Here is a 21467-nt window from a genome sequence, read left to right on the forward strand (position 1 = left end):
CAGAAAGCTGAGTATCCATATCCTCAGTTTACCTTTTGACTAAAAAGGAATTGAATTTCAATGTCCTGCCCACAAGTTGTCAACATATCTGAGCCTTGATTAACATGAAACATGAGTTTGGGCCTCTGCAGTCTTGACTGGTCCAAGGAAGAAGACAAGCATGAACACGTGTCCTTACTAAGTCTTTAACCAAATAAAGAGATGATGGGGACAATTAAGGCACAAAATCTGAAAAGAGTAGATAGCAGAACACAGGTAACCATGAATATGATACCAAAAGGAGGTAAAAAAAAGTTAAGTAGGATAGACACAAGAGAAAAGGAGTGAAGTCTGCCTGAGGGGTCAAAATCCTGATAAAGATAGATTGCAGGGATTGTTTATTCCATTGGGAAGTTATAGAGTGGGAGATAGGAGTACACAGTTGTAGAATGCCTTTGAATCAACATGGCAGTCCTGCCCATTCTTGTGACATAAAATTCACAGAGGACCCATAATTCTGTGAGCTTTGATGGATAAATAAATAGAGCATTTATTAAGAGCTAATTCTGGGACGCTTCCTATGCTAAGTGTTAAGGATATAGATCTACACAATCAAGAATGCACCTCCCTCAAGAGCCTTACACTGTTTATATAGGAAGAAAACACATAAAGGAGAGCAGAAAAGCAGGGTGAGGTGTGATTTGCTACTCTACAACATCATGGTTTGACAAGTGATTACTGGGATCTGCCTTGTTCCAGGCAAAAACTTTCCATATTTCGGTTCTATTTTTATTACATGTCTTCATGGAGCAGAAATCCTTGTATTAGGCATTGGAGATGTGGAGAAGGAAGGAGATAAATAGTTGAAATGCCACCATCTTTTATAAGCAAATAGGAGATTTCCATAGTACTTCGAAATATGGGTTTGGATGGAGGCAAGGGCAGTTCTGAGCATAACTTCTCACATAGGGTAGGGGATCAACTGAGTTTCAAATACTGCACTAATCCATTCCCTATATAACCATTGAATCATAAAACAGTGATTGGGAAGGTATTAAATATGTAAACATTGAAATTGTTCCCTGAGAATTTCCTTTTCTCCTTTCCTTATATTGTTTCACTCAGATCTATTCTCTATTTTCTTCCTTCATCCCTGTTACATACAAAGTGGTGATCCTTCTTCTTGCAGAGGCAACTGCCTCTACGTCTAATTATCTCATTCCAGTCATTTTCTTTAGCCCTTTGTCCCCATTCTTATCACCATTCATTTCCTCATCTTCAAACTCTCAAACTACATGATAACTTCCCTATACTTTACCAATGAGCCTATTTCATTCTTAGCCTTAAAAAAATCCTTACTTGATCCAGCTGCCCCACTAGTTATGATCTCATATTCCTCCATATTTTTATGGCTAAATTCTTTGAGAAAGATGTCTGCAATTGAAGACTTCACTTCTCTTACCTTCCTTCTGCAGTCTGACTTCTCACTTAAACAGCCACTGAAACTGGTCTTTTTAAAACTACCAAGGATCTCTTAAAATTACCCAATCCAATGGTTTTTTCCAATCCACATCATCTTGACCCCTGTGAAGATGGTGCTGTTAATCTTCCTCTTCTCCTTAACACATTTCTATTTTTAGATTATTCACTCCTCCTTTCTCATGATTTTCCTTCCAGAACCCCAAGAGCTCTCTTCTTCTCAGTCTCCTTTGTTGAAACTTCATCTAGGACATACCCACTACTGGTGACTCCTCTCCACAATATTCTGGCCTGATGATTTTAGAAGCTCCCATGGATTCACTTATTATTATATAGACTCAACTCTATTTTGATTTGATAAAGATCTCCTTAACCTCCAGTCTCACATCTGCAGCGTATTATATATTTTGAACTAGATACCATAAACATCTAAAGTTCAATTTCTCCAAAAATAGAATTATCTTTTGTCTCAACATTTCCCTCTCTTCTTTATAGTAGAGAGCACCATCCCAGAGTCATTCCTCAATTCCATATCCAATCTACCGCTAAGTTCTGCCATTTCTAACTCCATAGCATCTCTTCTTTACATCCTCTTCTCTCCTCTAACATAGCCTTGTTTGGTCCCTCATCACCTCACACCTGTGATGCTACAACAATCTTTTCCCTGATTTTCCTGTTTCAAGTTTCTCCCCATTCCAGTCTATCCTTCATTCAGCTTTCAAACTGATCTTCAAAAAGTACAGACCTGACCATGTCATCCTCCATTCAGTAAACTCCAGTGACTCCCAATTATCTCAAGGAACTAAAATAAAATCTGCTTTTACTTTTAAAGCCTTTCATAACCTAGCCCCTTCCTACCTTTCCAGTCTTACACTCAACTATCTTAACATACTCTAAGATCCAGTGACCCCAACCACTTTGATCTTCACACATTATATTCCAGCTTCTGACTTGGTGGGCTGGAATGCTTTTCTGCCTTCCCGCTGCTCCTGGCTTCCCTGGATGCCTTCAGAATTCAGCTCAAACTTTGCCTTTGCAAGATCCTTTTCCTATTCCTTACTGTGCCCAGTGGGATTATCACCCACTGGCCATGTACATACACACATATGTATAGGTATTTATATATGTATGTATAGGTTCATTTTTGTGTGTGTGACAAATGCATACTTGTGTGTATTAGAAATGTATATATAATGTGTATATTACAAATGTAAAAATATATGCATGAATGTATTGCAAATGTATATATCTGTGTCTTACAAATGTCTATATATGTATTACAAATGTATTTATGTATGTATACTAGAATTGTATATGTGTGTGTTACAAATATATATGCGTGTATTACAAATATATATGTGTATATTATAAATGTATATATAAATGCATGTATTATAAATATATATGTGTATTACAATTGTATATATAGTGTGTATGTTACAAATACAAATTTATACATTTATACAAATGTATACATATATGTATGCATGTATTACAATATATGTATTACAAATGTCTATATATGCGTGTATTACAAATGTATATACATATATGTATATTATAAATATATGTGTGTATTACAAATGTATAAATATATGTATGCATGTATTACAAATGTCTATATATGTGTGTATTAAAAATATGAGTGTGTATTAAAAATGTATATGTGTATTACAAATATATATGTATATGTATTACAATTGTATATATAGTTATGTATATCACAAAAGTATAAATATATGTATGCATGTATTACAATGTATATGTGTGTATTACAAATGCCTATATGTGTGTAATACAAATGTATATAAATGTACATATTACAAATATATATGTGTGTCTTACAAATGTATATATGTATTACAAATGTATCATTTATGTATATATTATAAATGTATATATGTATGTGTATATATTACAATTCTATATATATAAATGTATTACAAATCTATATGAGTGTGTATTACAAATATATATGTGTATTACAAACATATATATGCATGCGTATTAAAATGTATATATGTGTAGTACAAATGTCTATATATGTGTGCAATACAAATGTATATAAATGTGTATTACAAATATATGTATGTGCACTGCAAATGTATATGTGTGTATTACAAATGTATTTATGTGTGTATATTACAATTGTATATATGTGTGTCTGTGTATTGCAAATATATCTGTGTATGTATTACAAACATATATATGTGTATTACAATTGTATATAGTGTGTATATTACAAATGTATAAATATATATATGTATATTACAAATGTGTATATATGTGTAAATTGCAATTGAATTTATATATGCTTGTATTACAAATGTGTATATATGTGTAAATTGCAATTGAATTTATATAGGCTTGTATTACAAATATGTGTGTATTACAAATGTATATATGTGTTAAAATTGTATATATTGCATATATATTACAACTGTATAAACATGTATGCATGTATTACAAATATCTATATATGTGTGTACTACAAATGTATATAAATGTGTGTATTACAAATTTATGTATTACAAATGTATATATAAATTTGTGTATTATAAATATGTGTGTGCATTGCAAATGTATGTATGTGTGTATTACAAATGTCTATATAAATTTTTGTATTATATATATGTATATTACAAATGTATATATGTGTGCATTACAATTGTATAAATAGTGTGTATGTTACAAATACAAATTTATACATTTATACAAATGTATAAATATATGCATGCTTATATTACAAATGTATATATTATGTATTACAAATGTCTATATATGTGTATTACTAATATATGTGGGGGGTTATGTATTACAAATGTATATATATGTGTGTGCGTTACAATGTATATGTATGTATTACAAATGTCTATATATGTAATAAAATTATATATAAATATGTGTATTACATATATTACAAATGTCTATATAAATTCGTGTATTATAAATATATATGTGTGCATTACAAATGTATATATGTGTATTACAATTATGTATAGTGTGTATATTACAAATACAAATTTATACATTTATGCAAATGTATAAATATATGTATGCATGTATATATGTGAATTACAAATGTCTATATATATGTGTGAATGTGTATTACAAGTGTATATGCGTGTAATACAAATGTATATAAATGTGTGTATTACAAATGTATACTGCGTGTATTACAAATGTATGCATATATGTGTATTACAAATGTCTATATATATATGTGTGAATGTGTATTACAAGTGTATATGTGTAATACAAATGTATATAAATGTGTGTATTACAAATGTATTCTGCGTGTATTACAAATGTATGCATATGTATGTATTACAAGTATATGTGTGTATTACAAATGTATATGTGTGTATTACAAATGTACATATGTGTCTGTATATTACAATTTTATATATGTGTGTATTACAAATTTATATGTGTGTATTATAGATATATGTATTACAATTGTATATGGTGTATGTATATATGTATATATATGTATATATACAAATGTATATATGTATTACAAATGTCTATATATATATGTGTGAATGTGTATTACAAGTGTATATATGTGTATATTACAAATGTATATATGTGTATTGCATATGCATATGTGTGTGCATATTACAAATGTATATATATATTACATACAGGAGTGGATTCTGCTTATATGTGTATATAAATGTATGCTTATATATAAATATCTATATAAATATAAACATATAAACACAATATATATATATGTATATATATATATAGATAGATAGATATGTTGTTTACATGTTTTCCCTATTATAATGTGAGTTCCTCGAGGATAGGAGTTCTTTTGCTTTTTTAAAAATGGTTTCCCCAGCATAAAAACATAATAATAATAATAATAATAAATGCTTCTTGACTGACTCAATGACCTCAGACATTCTTCATAGGCCCCGGGTCACCAGACTCACTCAGACCAGATGTCTATCAACTAAGTTGATAACTCAGGTCTAAAGAACCTAAGAACCATCCCACCCTTCATACCAAAGAATGACTGAGTCTTCTTCCTCTATCCTGGGGGAGAATTGGTTTATTTGTATCAGTCTAAGAAAGAAGGTCTCTTTCTAAGCAGTTGCAAGCAATCAAATGTATATACAAGGGGACTAAAAATCATCCAAAAGTTTTTAAGGGACCAGCTTGTCTTCATCTTGTCCTAGACGGAGCTTCCTCCCACGCTCTCACCCCCCCACACCCTATTCCACTCCCATTTGTTTCTGTTTTTTAAGAGCCAGTATGTAACCAAGCAAAATGACCCCAAACCACATGAAAGCAGTGTACAGGGTCAGACTAGAAATCAAACTCTCACTTTGGTTTCTTCCTCCCTTCCCCCTACTATTATTGAAAATGATGTTTAGATGAATCTATTTTCTGTTTTTGTCCCATAAATGAAGTCAATACAAGGAGCTGGCTGAGTGCCCTGTCCGACATAAATCACTTCAAATATATATTATTTTTATTTTAAATGTCATTTTTATTTAATAAAAATTATTCCTCTCCACTTTACTGTCCATTGAATAAGAAAAGAAAGTCCTTTAAACAAATACAAAAACAGTTGAGCAAAATAAAACCTCACTTTCAAATCATGGGGGAAAAAAGTAGGTCTCTATTCCTTGAATCCTTGAAACCTCTCTGTCAGGAGATGGGCAACATGCTTGAAACATGAGTTCTCTGAAATCATGGCTGGTCATTGTATTGCCTAGAGTTTAGATAGTCATATATAATCTAAGACAACAGGACCTAAAGAGAGGGGAGCAAGAGGGACACTTCTTGTTAGCACATCAAGATAACACTGGACAAGGTTAGCCAGACAGTTTTTTATCCTTGCCCCTCCAAACAGTCATAGAATCAGATCAAACTGCCAAAAAGACAGACCCAGATAATTTCTTAGGTCTCTTTCAGCTCTAACTGAAAGTTCTAACTGTCCATTAAAGATAGCCCCATAATAGAAAGAATGAAAAAGATCTGAGTTCAGATTCTAGGCATTTTCCTGCTAGTGCTTGCCTTCAGCTGTTTAAAAAAAAATCTAAATGTCTTCCATATAAAAGATATGTGACCTACACTTCAAATATTTAACAGGACCTGCTTAGGTATATATAGCCTTAGACAAGAAGTTACTGCCTTAATTCTTCATAATAGACTATTCCTCACCTTTACAAAGGAGTTTTGAACCATTACCTTTATCATACATTATTTTAAATTAGAATGTTGCTTTTCCCAGCATTAGTTTAAAGTCTTATGGTGTTAGAAATGTGGAAAAGATAGTCTGTTCTTTTACTAAATTTCCAGTTTAACCATGGTGGGAAAAAAAATTTGGCTAATAATATCTTAGATCACATATATATATATGTGTATATATATGTATATATACACATATATATATATGTATATATATCCTGAAGATATATGTACTTTCATCTGGTCATCTGGTAAAACAGCTCCCTCTACCGAATCTGCCAAGAATTCATTATTTCTTCATTCATATCCTAAGCTTTCTGTGTGAAAACCAGAGCCAACAAAGAAGATACTATCTATGCAGGTAAGGATATACTTTTATGTCTAAAAGCTACATAGGGACCAGAGAGGGTGGGAATTGGAAGCATCTCTTTTTTTCCCTACCACCAGGACCAGATATAGACAGCTAGCAGAGTTTATTCCTCAGTCTAGGAGGAGCTACTGGATGATCAAGAGTCTAAGAAATAGGTAGAAACTGATTAGAGGTAGCAGAGAAGCAGCATTAGACCCATAGACAGCCTTAAAATGGTGATCAAGAACTCAGAGCTGAATTCAAGGATTTAAGACCCTTAATTAACCCTTTCTGGTCCTTCATAACCTGGCCCCTCTCAACTTCCCAGTCTTCTTACATCTCACCCTCCAAGATTCTATGTCTTTTCATTGGCTGTCCCCCATGGTTGGAATTCTTTCCCCACTAACCTCTGCACCTTGACCTCTGTCAGGTCTCAACTGAAATTCTTTATCTGTAACAATCCTTTCTTGGTCTTCCTTCAATATAATGACTTGAGTATCCTGACACTAGCTTGTTCAGGTTTGGAGTTGATTGTTACATTTTCAGTGTGAGCTGGGATCCCAAATAAGGGCTAGGTTTATTATTCTGAGGATTGTCTACGCCTAGGAAGGTGACATAGAAAATATTAATAATGTAAATCAAACTTAATATTATTTCATGAATACATTTCCTCAGTTGTTAATCATTTACCAACATACTTCTTCCATCCCTCTGAAATTATCTCCAGTCTAACCGGTATGTATGCTGGAAATACAGAGTTCTTTGTGTGGTGTATCTGCTAATAAATTGTAAATTTCTTGAGGGAGGGAATTGTTTGTTTTGGTTTTTTTTGTATTTCCAATTTTTAGTATAGTGTCTGGTATATGAGATATTTTATGACTGCTTCTTGACTTGATTCATACTTTAGTATCTTTAACTTTAAAATGAAGTATCTGACATACCTCCTCTAGGAGGTGTTGCAAGTCTCAGAGTAGATTAAATTTTAGAAACTTACATATTCATTAAATACAAGATATATTTTCTTTTTTTTTTCAGGGAAAGAAACTTGATTGAAATCCACCAAAAATAAAAACACCACAGTTTCAAGAAAAGCCAAGAATAAGTAAGACAAAAAGCCTTAAGGAAACTTCTTTCTGTTTCCCTTCCAAGATGGAGGTTGATGGTTCTCAAGCTCCAGAGGACCCTTCCCCTCCCCCCTCCAAGAAAGATCCAGGAAATCCAGATGTGGACAACACAGACTTAAAAGGACATTGGCAGCTGAGGGCAGGGGTCTTCCTGGACGGGACCCAAGATCAGCTATCCACAGAGGCTTGCCACAACTATGGACTAGAATCAGAGTTGAACTCAAGGCAGGCCAGATGGTGAGTCTGAACCATGATCCATTGAAGTAGAAAAACAGGGGCTTCCCAGTCAAGCAGAGCCATATTGGCCAAAAGTCCAGTCTTCCTTCAAGGTCAAGACTCTGGAAAGTTCCCCCCCCCGCCCCCCCCATAGTTAAATTGAAAGATTAAGATCTCTGGCAGGGACATTCAGCTCTTCCTGACCTCCATTGCAAAGAAGTTTTTCTTCTTTTTTCCGGTCCAGCTGGTGAGCTTCCCAAACAGGTTGAAGGTCAAGTGAAGCAATTTGATCTCATTGTCAAAGAAGACTCAGCACTGCATGGAGATGGCCTCAAAGGAGGAGCTCATTGGCCCCAGTTCCTTGGACAATGCTGACATTGTCTTGGAATTCACCTGGGTGCTAATGGGATCGCTGAAGGAACTGAGGAGCATCTTCAGGAGCAGCTTCTGGTAATGTTTCACCTTTTTAGGAGCCCCGATGGCCATGTTACCCAGGGCCCGTATGGATGCCAAGCACAGGGTGCTGTGGACGTGGCTGGCCCCCTCAGTCAGCTTTAGAACTGTGGACTTCCGCATCTTCTTTTTGTAGAGAACTGGGTGACACATGAGTTCTACCAGGCTCGGGAGCAACAACTCCACCAACTTCTGTCTATGATTCTGGTGAGGAGCCATACAATCTTTCTATGTGAATCTTAGTCTCATTCCAGGAAGATCCACGCCTCCTGGTTCCTCAGGCTTTGCAACATCTCCTTGTTCCTGACTCAACTCAGCACCCGCAGGAGGGTTTTAATGGTGAGTCTGTGGACAGTAATCTTGTTCTGCAGGTCTCCAGTCCAAATGATGCTCCAGCTGTCTGATGTCACCAAATACTGCCAGGTAGACGCTGCTGCTAAGCTCCAAAAAGATGTCCTGAAGCTTCTCCTTGCTGTCCAGAGCCATGGTGATCTTGTAGAGAGTACAGACAGTCATAATGGGGTCCACAGCCATCAGGCACCAGAGGTCAGGTTGCTTCCAGGGAACTTTCTTTGCCTGCATTCTGGTTTTCAGAACTTGGAGGATCTTCTAACCAAAGGCAGAATCTTCCCATAACTCAGTGATATTCTTGTTCAGAGGCTGTGGCTGCCTCAGGAGGGAAGTGATGACAGCCTCCAGGTAGGAGTGAGTCAACAGGAGGACAACTTTCCCCAGCTGCCGCCGCACTTCCGGATGAAGCACAGAGGGCAAGTGAGCTCAAGATCTCTAGCACCTTGACTTCCAGTTCACCCCTCCCCCCCAGCAGCTTGAGGGTGGAATTGAGCCACATGATGGCAGCCTTGTCATGGATGAGGCTGGTAGCCCCCAGGCCCTCATAGGTGCTCTGAAGAAGGAAGACGAGCTCCTCCCATTGTGCTTCCTTGTTCATCACCTTGGCGATTTTGGTGGACAGGGAGCAAATTTTGTCCTCTTCCGTGGTTCCCAGCTCATGTTTGAAATCCATTAACATAGGGACCAGGTCTGGGTGTGGATGTCTAAAAGGCAGAAAATGATGTTAATGGTGGACTGGTGGGTCCTCACTTGGGAGTCACAATATGTGGAGCCAGGAGTTCTATAAGAGTGCCAAACTGGCCACATTTCAGGGATATTAGGATGGCAACACACTCCTTGTAGACTTGTAGTTGATAAAGGCTCGGCATGACCGCTTTCTCTCTCTCCCATTCATTCTCTGAGTGAAGCTACTTCTCAAGGAAATGAAATGTTTCCTGGACGCCCTTGTGGTCCATCTTTTTTCAGAAGGCTTTGAGTCAGCTTAATCAAAGTACCCATTGTTGTACAGTGTCTTGACCTGTTTACTGTCCTCTTCTGGAGGAGAAAGAAGAAATATACACTGGACACTCTGGTCTATCAGCTCATGGTTGTTTTCAGGAGTGAAAAGAAACTTCAGTTTGCTGAGGTGCCAGAGTGCCATCATCATCAGACAATGAAGAAGTCAGAGAATACAGAGGTTGTGACTTGAGGATCACCATGAAGAAAGCCGTGAGCTCTGGTTTGTGGCTTGGATGGCCAGGCAGACCTGAATGATGCTCTGGACGAAGGCTAGCTTCAGAGAAACATCCTGGAAGCTGGTAGCATAGTGATGGAGGACATTCTTAGTAATGTCCTTCTCCACATAGAACAAAGGCACCCTTGGGTGATGGTGAGCATCCATGCTGCCATATATTCCCATGAAGGCACCCTTTACCACCTCACTCATCCAGGCACTGATGTGCTATGGATCCTCCCATCTCTTGAAGTTTTTTCTTCAAACTAATGGAGCATGTGGACATATGGTGGTCACCTGACCCTAAGCTCAGAGTCCCAAGCAAAGGATCAATCCATCCCAGTCAAAGTCGTTGCCATAATCAGCCTTATGTAGCAGCTTTGTGAGCTGGGTCTCTACTTTGTCAGCCTCCTGGCCTGTGGCTGGTGGGAAACCAGTGCCCAGTAAAGGAAGACCTTTTCTACTGAGGGGCTCTCGTAGCTTATGATCTGGAGGTTCAACTCCCGGCTCAGACACAGGCTACATGGGATCCCCTGCATCCTCTTGAGGGTGTTTCTCAGAAACTGGATCAGTGTGTCCTCCTGAGTCTTTTGACACCCAGTGTATTGAGTGTGTTCTTTAAGGTATCAATTCAGAGAAGGACTCTCACCTTCCCACAGGTCAGTCATGAAGACAGCAATGGTCTCCAACTTGATTAATTGGAGCATGGCAATCCCATGGCCCCTGCCCCCTTAGGGGACTGAGAGAAACACTAGGAGTCTAGCCAGCAGCTTCTGAGGGACAGGGTGTTCCACTTAGTCATTCCTGTCAACATTCTTATATGATTCTTTTTACTGCCGCTGATTTTTGGCCAGGTTGGTCAGACTGATGCAGATGGACATGAAGGGTTCCATGTATTCTGTCTTCATGATATAATTCAAGTTTCAGCCAAAATTCATTGGTCACCCCACTGACAGAGGCTGTGATGATCCTCACAGTGTCCATGATGACCTTGTGAACCATCTTTCCTTCCAGATCAACCTGGGAATAGTTCTGACAAGTTCATCATTTTGTACATGGACAGTATGAGTTGTAGGGAGATATATCTCAGGCCCCAACCTCGGATCCTCTCCTGGTAGCCCGAGATGGCCAGCTGCCCGATGACCCGCAGGATGACCAGCTTCACCTTGGCTCGGGAGTCAGCAAGAGCATGTTGTATCATTTTGATAGTCAGGTTCGAGGTCCTTTTAGTTGCCTTGGCCACTTTGAAGTAGAGGGCTACCCAGAGCAGGGTCAGTGTCCCCACGTAGAGAGGTCTCCTTTCCAGTCTGCATTTGTTTCTGGAAAAATTTCATCAGCTCATCAGGGTAAGAGCAGGTCAGACCAATGAAGCATTGGACCACCTCGGTCAGGTTTTCAATGCTTAACTGCTGGAGGGTCAGAGCTTTGGTGCAGACCTGCATGTGCATCTCAGAAAACATGAGGAGAAGCTGTATTGGGGGGCAGCATATTGCTTGAGATGGACAATTTTCAGATCTGCCTCGTGATCTGGGTGATAAAGAGGACCTCCACATTGCTCTGGGACCATGCCAGGAGCAGGACACTATAATCAAATACTTGTTTCCATAGCTCCTCGATGGGCAGCAGAATTCTGAGCATGGGACCAATAAACTTAATCATCCTGAACTGGACCTCGATGCTTTCTTTCCCAGAGCCACGCAGTGACACGAGGACGCTAGGTGAAGGTTTGTTCATCAAGTGCTCTCCAGTCATGATGGGGTCCCAAAACACTTCCACAACACTGTGAAATACCTGGCGCATCTTGACCAGTCTCAAGATGGACATGGTGATGGCTAGGGTGCTCCCTATGTAGGGCATGAACTCGAATACATTAGCACTGGCCAGATTAGACTGTCTAATGTGATGAGGACATAATCATCATTCAGGATCAGGGGCTTGAGATAGTGCTGTAGTTCATACATAAAGAGATCATCTTTGCCAGTGAGTGGTCCTCAGTCTCCACAGCCTCTCGCGTTTCCTTGGCAGCCAGATTCACCAGTGTCTGCACACACTCCTCTTCCAGCTCCCTCTCCTGCTGGAGGACACCCTGAAGAATGGTGTAGATGCTGATCTTCTGCTTGATGGAGATCTCCAGCCGAGGTGGCAGCATGTGACCTCTGCGGCTCTCCTTTGACCTTCTGGATGATAATCATTCTAGTACATTCTGGGGGCATTGTGGACTCCAGATATTTTGACTGCTGATTTAATTGGTTTCCTGGGCATCTTCAGCCATGATGTTCATGGAACTGGCAGCCTAAACCCTTGAAGGTAACATCTCTGGCAGCTTCTGGGTCTGGGTAGCCTGGTGATACCTAGCAACCAGGTGCCAGATGGGCCATGGGAGAAGGAAGGAGGGAGGGAGGGAAGGAAGGAAGGAAGGAAGGAAGGAAGGAAGGAAGGAAGGAAGGAAGGAAGGAAGGAAGGAAGGAAGGAAGGAAGGAAGGAAGGAAAGGAAGGAAGGAAAGGAGGCAGCATTTGCTAACAACAGTTCTACCCAACTCCAGATGCATTCCAATTTTTTTTTATAATAGATACTCTCCCTTTCCCCATTTGCCTTTGGTTGAGAGGTCATTCAATTGATGCTTTTATTAAGGACCTTCTACATTTCATGTAGAATATACTGGGAATATACAACACACACAAATGAAACAATCCCCACTTTTCAGTATCTTATTTTTATTGACAGAGACAACTTATACACATAAAGTACATAGAGAATGAATACCTAATAGTTGAGGGATGAGATAGTGGGAATGATATTTTATAAAAGCTGGTCCTTCAGAGAAGTAAAACTCTCTGAATCATAGATGGAGGATGTACAATCCAGGTGTGCAGAATGGTCAGTGCAAAGGCATAGAGATGGGAAATGGAGGGTGAGAAAAGGAGGGGAGAAGGAAATCATTTATCCCTTTCCCTCAATTATTTTTTTCTCTACTCCTGCCAGTCTCATAACCTCACATTTCTTATTAAAAGGTTGGAGGCAGGGGAATGGGTTTTCTCCCAGATAAATGAATTTTATTTGATTAACTAATGTTATGATTCATGTGCTGGAAAGAGCATCTGGCAAAGTGAGATTCACTACTGAAATATTAATGCAGTCCACAAATTTGTTCCAAAAGTCACTGCAAAACTTAATGTTGTATCGGCCTTGCCCACATTCAACCACATTCCTAATCATTCCTACCATTGCCACATATTTCTAGGTTCTAGAGATGATCATTTAACTGTGGAAAACAAACAGGGAGATTACTGACTTAACATAGAGGGAGAGGACATCCCTAAATGATTAGATTAGTTTGAAGATGGTTAAAATAGCTATCATTTAAACCAAGAGGAGATGTGGGCCAACTTGTCTTGCAAGCTCTTTGGGTTTACTTCCTATGCCTTTTCTGGGCATATCACTTAATATCCCTAGGTCACTGTTTCCCTTCTTAAAATAAGATAGTTGGAGTTGACCTTCCACTATTTGTAAATGAGAAGGGGTTAATTTTGACCATCTTGTGGGGGAGGGGTCTTAAGCACAAAGAGAAAGAAGCTAAGAAAAGGGAAAAAACATGTCTTCAAGCATTCAAGTGACTTATAGAGGGATTAGACTCAAAAGACAGAACTAGTCATGGGGAGGGGAGGGAATGGAAAGCAGCAGATTCAGGAAGATGCATGCTCAATATAAAGAGGTTAAAAAAACTAACAATTATAGCCATCTCAAAGTGGCACGACCTTTCTCAGGATTTTAACTCTCTTCACTAGAGATCTTTGAGCAAAGATTAGATTAAACCTGTAGGCAATACTATGAAGGAGGTTCTTGCTCAGATATGGGTTGAACTAGATGATCTCAGAGTCCCCTTTAAACTTTGGGATTCTAGAATTTTCTATTAATCAACTTAATTATATTGCTGGCAAATAGCCACTCAGTGCTAAGGAGAAACAATCTAGGATTATAGTCTGCAATAGGGCAATAAGAGACCAGGGAAGTGGGAGAGCGGTCATGAGGAGGTTTATTAAAGGAGATTTTACAGAGAAGATTCCATTTGATCAGTTTGAAAAAAAAGAGTAGGATTTGGACAAATGAGGTTTTGGGGTGGTGGCAGCAACCTGGTTTGGGAGAATAACTGGGACAAAACCACAGAGACAGGAATAAATATGAAGGACATTCAGGAGACTGATTGGAGGTAATAGGTGTCAACAGGAAGAGAAATTAAGTTGTCAGTGAAGTTGTCAGACCCAGATTGAGGTAGATCTTGAAATCTAAATAGAATAATTAAAAGTAAATAATATATGGGATTGCTTCCATTATTTTTGAGTTAAGATTTCAGGGTAATTCCTGAAGAAATGGTTGTTTCCCCAGTATATCACCATCATTTCTGGTAGGAGTGGTCAAAAACTTACTAGTAGTGTCTTAGTCTTTGTAAAATATCAGAAGTATGTTGGTTGGATTGCCCTCAGGAATGAAAAATTGAGAAAATCAGGGAAACCACATGAGATGTCCCTCACAAGTACATTTTTATGAAATAAAATATAACTGGTATTTTCATTGTCCTTTACAATTTACATTTTCCTCATCTGTTAGGTTACCAGTTACTTCTCCATCAGGAATGGATTTTGAACCTAGATTTGTTCTGACTCCAAGCCCATCAGGCTTTTCAAGATACTATGTCATCTTTCGAATTCAGAATATAGTTTAAGTATAAAAAGAAACAGAGATTCTCTGTGGAAGTGGATGGAGAACTAGCCTCAAGTTTCTAGAAGAACTGGGTTCAAATCCAGTCTCCGATATATTCTGGTTATATAATCTCTCAATGTCCCATTATAGTTTTATAGTCCCAATTATAGTTTTTAATACTATAAATCAAAGCTGCTTATCAGCATTAGTAAAGTGATTTCCTTACTGCAGCCTATCTTCACAGAAGAAATGATACTTTCAAAAAATAAAAGAAACAAAAATCTCCTAAAATAAAAAAAAGGATGCCAAAACTTACTCATTTGAGAAGTTATATATAGTTGTAGAGTTCAGTGCCTCTGAAATCTGAGCATTTTAGTTCACATTCAAGATTGACCCCCAAACCAGCTTCCTTGGCCTTGGGCAAATCACTTCTCTGGGCTGTAGCATCTTCCTCTATTAAAATGGGGACAGTAACCATTGTGTGCTAACTACCCTAAAAAGTTCTCTGTAAACCCCAAAGGATTCTTTAGGTGTGAGCTGCTCTTAGGAGAAACTACACTCAGCTCCCTGCTCCGGATGCTAGCTCACTTTGGAAGTCTGTCCTATCAGTGAGTGGCCCAATTCATGTTCATGGCTTCTGGGCAACTTGTGTGAAGAAGCCAAATAACTCCTACATGCTTCTTCATTAGCACCTTTCCTTCTTGGTCTTAGATGCCCTTGAATCCCCTGCCTCTAATCAGTTACAAGCCTGGTGTAGATGAATTCTTACTGCCTCTCTAGTGATTTTGAGTTTCCTTTTAAGGAGGAGATCAATAAGGATCTCATCTCAAATGCCCTAAGCCCCCACTCTGGCCCACTCCTTCCTCTACTAGGGGCTGGAGCTGCTCCTACACAATTAGTAAAAGAAAAATGTAGGAGACCAGCTCTGGAGGGAGAAAGACCCCTTTAGTGGAGGTCTTCAGACAGAGGCTATGTATGTTATGTGGGAGGCTTCTTGTATAAAGAGACTCATTGTAGAATTGTGAGTGGAGGCTAGGTAGGAAGAAGAAATAGTCTGGCTGCACTCCCATCCCCGGGTTTGAATTATAGCTCATGTTCATGTGTATGCTTTTAGGCTTGCAAAGCACTTTCCTAATAGGAATCATATGAGGTAGCCAGTACCAGAATTAACTATGATTCTAAATTGAGGTTCAGGGAAGTTGTCAGCCAATAAGTAATTAAGAATTCATTTGCCAGTCACTGTGCTAAGTGCTGAGAATACAAAGAATACAAAAAATGCCCTTGATTTCCCTTCCAAAGAGGGCATCAATCTGCAAACTACATTCAAACAAACTACATACAGTGTAAAGGAGAGGTAAGCTCAGAGAAGAGCTAGAATTAAAGGGGACCAGAAAAGGTTTCCTACCAGAGGTTGCATTTGAACTGAATCTTAAAGGCAACAAGGAGTTCCAAGAGGAGATGAGGAAGGAGAACATTCCAATTATGGAGGAAGGCCAGGGGAGAGGTCAAGAGGTGGGAACTGGGGTGTTGTGTGAGGGACAGCAATTTGTTTGGAGTTTGAGAGATTTCATGGTGGTGATGCCTGGGGAAAAAAGTTCTGGAAAGTCAGGGAACAAAATATGAGACCTGAGAATGATGGGTGTGACAAGAGACCAAGAGTGATATGGGAAGAACCAGAAGACCTGAAGATACACAAAAAAATCACATAATTTTGCTGAGGCTAACTGATCATTATGAACCTAGACTACTGTAAAATGCAGATGTAGACTGAAGCTTTAAAAAAAAAGATTCAATCTGTTCAGTATGATTTTAGTATTTCATTAAAGCTGTTTGAAAATTGGAGATTCATGTTTTGTGCAATTTAATGGAAAGGGAATTTATAGTCATGTTCATATTTGAGTTCTGACTCAACCATTTATTAGTGGTATAACCTTGGAAAAAGCCCTCTACCTTTTTGATTCTCAGCTTCCAAACTTGTGAATGGGAATAATAGCACACCATCTGACTTATATATGACACTTACAAAGAAGAAATGAAAGAATGGATATAAATTATTTCACACATCATAAAGTGTTATGGTAATGTAACCAAATGGAGAAATTTTGAATGCTGTGGATAAGTTCCCTTACCTAGGCACGAAACTTTCAGGGATGTATACATAGAGGATGAGGTTGACACATGCATTTCCAGAGCTAGCCCAATGGTTAGGAGGCTCTGAAAGAAAACGTAGAAGAGAAGAGATATTAGACTTTAACTATCAAACTGAATGTCTCCAGAGCTGCTGTGCTGACCTCATTAGTGGACAGTCTATCAGCATCATGTTAGGAAACTGAATCACTTGCATTTGAAATGTGTGAAGATCACCTGGCAAGATAAGGTACCTGACAATGAAATCCCTTCTTGAGCCAACCTGACAAGCATTCAACATTCAAACTCTACTGCAGAGAGTACAACTCTGACAGGCTGGCCAAATGCTCTCTCTCTCTCTCTCTCTCTCTCTCTCTCTCTCTCTCTCTCTCTCTCTCTCTCTCCTTTTATTCAATCAAGCAAAAATAGAGGAGTTATATAGATGCAGGGAGAGAGATTTCTTGAAGTCTCTAGTACAGTAAGTTGGGGAAAGGAACAAGTTTGAGGTGCTGAACCCTCTCTACATGCAGGTTTCTTTCCGAAGTCGTTTTATCCCTTCAGAGACCACCAACTCTACCTCTCACAGATACAAGAAACATTTGAGTTATCAATCCCCTCCAGTGAGGAGAATCTTATGCAGGGCTTTTGAGCTTTTAGTTAAAACTGTCAGGTGAAAAAACTTCTAACAATGCAATTTAACTTTTCCTACAACTTACAGAATTAGAGAATTGCAAAATTAGAGAGTAACAAAATTAGAGAATAGGTTGTGACTTTTTCAAGGTCACACAGTCCATATGTATCAGACATACAATGAATTTTTAGGGCAGCTAACTGGCACAGTGGCCTTGGAGTCAGGAGGACAGGAGTTCAAATCCAGTCTGACAATTGATAACTACTAACTGTGATCTTGGGCAAGTCACTTAATCCTGATTGCCTTCCCTCCCGGGGATCTCCAATCATCTTGATTCATATCTGGCCACTGGACCCAGATGGCTCTAAAGGAGAAAGTGAGGCTGGTGACGTGCTTGTCTTGGCGTCCTGATGTCATGGTCTTTTTAAAGAATGAAGGACAAATATCACAATGAATCATTATCACCCTAAGACTAGTGCTCTCCATCAAATTCCCTCCTAAAGATATATGTAGCCAAGAAACCTACTTCTCTCATCCATCTACTAACTCTTTGCCCCTGTTTATTCCAATCCCACCCTGAAATTTGCACACTATTTCTTCCTGGGTCTCTGTTTTCCTTTTGGGAGTATGGACAAGGCCAGAGCAGGAAGGAGGGCAGCAAGTCTTTATTGCTTTGGTAGGTTGGCCATCACACTCCTTGGCATCTCTCAAATACCTCAAGACACATTGAGTCTCTTCCTGGCCACCCGCAGTCAGGATTGCAGCTGCAGTTCCAGGGACAGCTGGGCATCAAACCAATCACACCAGGGACTCAGGGTTTCCCCTCTGTGGCCTAAGAGGGAGGATGGTGGTCTGTATTGTTTCCTCATCCGCTAGTAGGAGATTGTGAAGTCCAATTGCAATATATATCCTGCTGGGCTAACAGGATGCCAAAATTTCAGAATGAAAAGCACTGGGTTGATCATCTAAGTTTATTTTGGCAGCTGTGTTATGACTAGATTAGGGAAAGGAGAAACTGGTAGCAGAGACCAATTAGGAGGGGCCTGCAAAAATACAGACTAGAAGTGATAAGGATCTGAACTAGAACAAAGACAAGTGCCTGGAAAGTTGCAGAGTAGGAGTTGGATAGAGGAGATACTGTGGAATGAGGATCAATGTCCTCATCTTTGTTGTTTAATAATGTTTGACTTATTGTGAGCCCATTTGGGGTTTTCTTGGCAGATACCAGAGTGCTTTTCCATTTCCTCTTTCAGTTTATTTTACAGATGAGGAAACTGAGGCAAGTAGGATTAAGTGACTTGGTCAGCATCATATAGCTAGCAAGTGTTTGAGGCCAGATTCAAACTCGGGATGATATCTTCTTTCTTTTCTGTGCCACTTAACTGCCCAAGGATCAATATAACTTTTAACTACTAATTGGATATAGGAGAAAAGGGGAGAGGAAAAGCTCAGAACTCTAAATTGTCTGATATACCACTCACTCACTATTTGGTCTTGAAATTTTCCCTTCTGTGGTCTTCAGTTCCCTTAACTGTAAAAAAAAAACCCAATTATTGGAAGAGGAAATCATTAGATTAGATTATTCTTATGGTACCTTATACCTCTAAAATCTTGTAATTCAAAGGAAAATCACAGCAACTTTCTCCTCAGGGACTGAGATCTCCAACCACACTCTGATATTCTTTTTCCACTGCTTATACTTTCACCTCTCTAAATGAAACTTACCTGCCTTAGGTCCCAATGCCTCAGAATCCTGCCCTTTGCTACAGAAAATTAGTCCTCCTAAAGTGACTATGAATGTAGATATACTCCAAAATCTCTACGGGGGTGGAGGGGGGACTTCCAGTCAAGATGGCAGAGAGAAGTCAGGCAATGTGCTAAGGTCTCCTGGCTTTTCCTCAGAATTAATATGAAATGAGCCTTTTAACAGAATTCAAATCCACAAAACCCAGAGAAGAGCAAAGGAGGAAAAACATCTACCAACAAGGTCTGTCTCAGGGGAGCCCTGAGCCTGGGGCAGAGAGCAGAGAGCCAGGGCAGGGGTGGTGGGGTGAGATGCATACTAACCTCAGAACAGCTGTAGAGGCTTTTGGTTTTGTAATCAGGCAGGGGAGCTCCAGCAAGGTTGGAGGGAGAGTTCCAGCAGGAGAGCTCCAGCATGGCTAGACATCAATTTGGCTGCCCAGGCCTGTATTTTCAGCAGTCCCCAAGTTTCCAGTAGAGCACCCTCCCCATCCTGAAGTGAGAGAGGGGCTCTTCCCAAAACAAATACAGTAACATCCCCACCCCCAGGCTCAGGTGTGGACAGCAGAGTTCTCTCAGTACTGAGTGAATAATAAGATTAACTACATAGCCTGAGGGCCCATCCCACATTGTTCAAGGATAAGTCAGACCCTCCCACCCCGGCCCCCAGGCCCAAGGACTGGGCAACAAATCAAGGTTACAGACACTCCAGAGAAAGTCTGTAGTAGAAGGTGGCTAGGTGGTCCAGTGGATAGAGCACTGGAGTCAGGATTATCTGAGTTCAAATCTGGTCTGGTCTCAGACACTTTTCCTGATGAAAAGACCAGAGCTAAATAGAAAATGTGGACTTCAAATAGGAGACTCAAGAGACACATGAAAAGGTAAAAAAGGGAAAAGAAAAAAAACATTGTTATCCATTAAAGATGAATTGGCTATGTCTTCACCTGAGAAAAAGATTTTCATAACTCTTGAAAATTGTAACTCTCTTAGAGAGAATAAACTTAGCCAGAAGTAATGGACAGTCACGATTCTGATAGAATGATTTAAAAATAGTATCTCCTTAAAGGGGGGGGACAGTAAAGAGACAAGAGGATGGAGGAGATTGCATGGGGTAAATCAAATTACATGAGGAGATGGAAAGGATTTATTGAAATAGAGGGGAAGAAAGGGAGGAGGTGAAAGCCACCTGAATCTTTCATCAGGTTTGACTCAAAGGAGGATTAACACACTATATTCAGTTAAGTAACTTATTAACCTTTCAGATATTAAAAGGGGAAAAGGAGTGGGGGGAAGAAAAGGGGAACTAATAGAAGGAAGGGAAGGAAGAAGAGGCAAAGGGAAAGGGGAAAGAGGGGAGGGGGATGGATGTTAAGGGGGCAAATGCACTCAAGGCGGTGGTATTCAGAAGTAAAATGCTGAGGAATATGGATAAAGTATAAAAAAGGGGGAAATACATAGAGGGAAGATAACATGGAGGGCAATAAAGAGTATAACTTTGAGAATGGAATGAACTCCCCCATAAAATGTAAGTGAATAGCAGAGTAGATTAAAAAACATAATCTTACAATATGCTGCTTACAAGAAACTCATTTGAAGCAGAGAGAAACATACAGAGTAAATGTAAAAGGTTGGAGCAGAATATATTTTGCTTTAGCTGAAGTGAAGAAGGCAGGGGTAGCAATCCTTATCTCAGACAAAGCAGCTGCAAAAATAGATTTCATTAAAAGAGATACACCATAAAATAAGGAAGTTAAGGAGGTAAATAGAATGTTAGAAAATCTAGATATGATAGACCTATGGAAGAAATTGAATGGGGATAGAAAAGAATATACTTTTTTTTTCTGCAGTACGTGGCACTTATAAAAAAAATTGACCATGTACTATGGCATAAAAAC

General features: G+C 39.0%; 1 pseudogene; it reads right to left on the reverse strand.

Moving 5' to 3' along the window:
- Positions 1–9417: 9417 nt before the first annotated feature.
- On the reverse strand, positions 9418–12521 carry LOC141522669 (maestro heat-like repeat-containing protein family member 2A; annotated as a pseudogene).
- Positions 12522–21467: the final 8946 nt, after the last annotated feature.

Source organism: Macrotis lagotis, chromosome 4 (genome assembly GCF_037893015.1).
Source record: "Macrotis lagotis isolate mMagLag1 chromosome 4, bilby.v1.9.chrom.fasta, whole genome shotgun sequence".
Lineage (NCBI taxonomy): Eukaryota > Metazoa > Chordata > Mammalia > Peramelemorphia > Peramelidae > Macrotis > Macrotis lagotis.